Consider the following 520-nt stretch of genomic DNA (forward strand, 5'->3'; position numbering starts at 1 on the left):
CCAGAACTTTTAAGAGTAGGTAAAAACTAGTAGCAAAGGATATTAGAGGGTAATAGCCAATGAGTAGAGGGGAGTTTTTGGGTTTGCTTTTTTTTTTCCTGTTTCCACTTAGTTGATTATGGGGTTGTGGGAGTTTTGGGGTGTATTTTTTTCATTCTGTTTCATTTTTAATGAAAAATATCACAATCTTCACTAAAATGACTGAGAGGTGGATAGCTAATTGCTGAGACAATGGCCTTGCTATGTGGAAACACATCCACTGAACAAGAACTTTGACCTCACAATCAGAAAACATCACCATCTCAACTAATGGAGAATTTTAAGGCAGGCACTAGAAAGACACAGCAAAATAAAGCAGCGGTTTCTAAGTGGGCATATTTATTATTCTGCCAGATTGGCCCTGCCAGAGAGGAATTCCTCTCTGTGCCCACAAAGACAAGAAACACAGAGAAAAGCTGAGCCAGGTTGAAAGCATCACTTAAAAGATGACTGGATCATCAAAAACAAAAGGGTTGACAAA

The sequence above is a fragment of the Geospiza fortis genome, unplaced genomic scaffold, assembly GCF_000277835.1.
Source record: "Geospiza fortis unplaced genomic scaffold, GeoFor_1.0 scaffold190, whole genome shotgun sequence".
Classification (NCBI taxonomy): Eukaryota; Metazoa; Chordata; class Aves; order Passeriformes; family Thraupidae; genus Geospiza; species Geospiza fortis.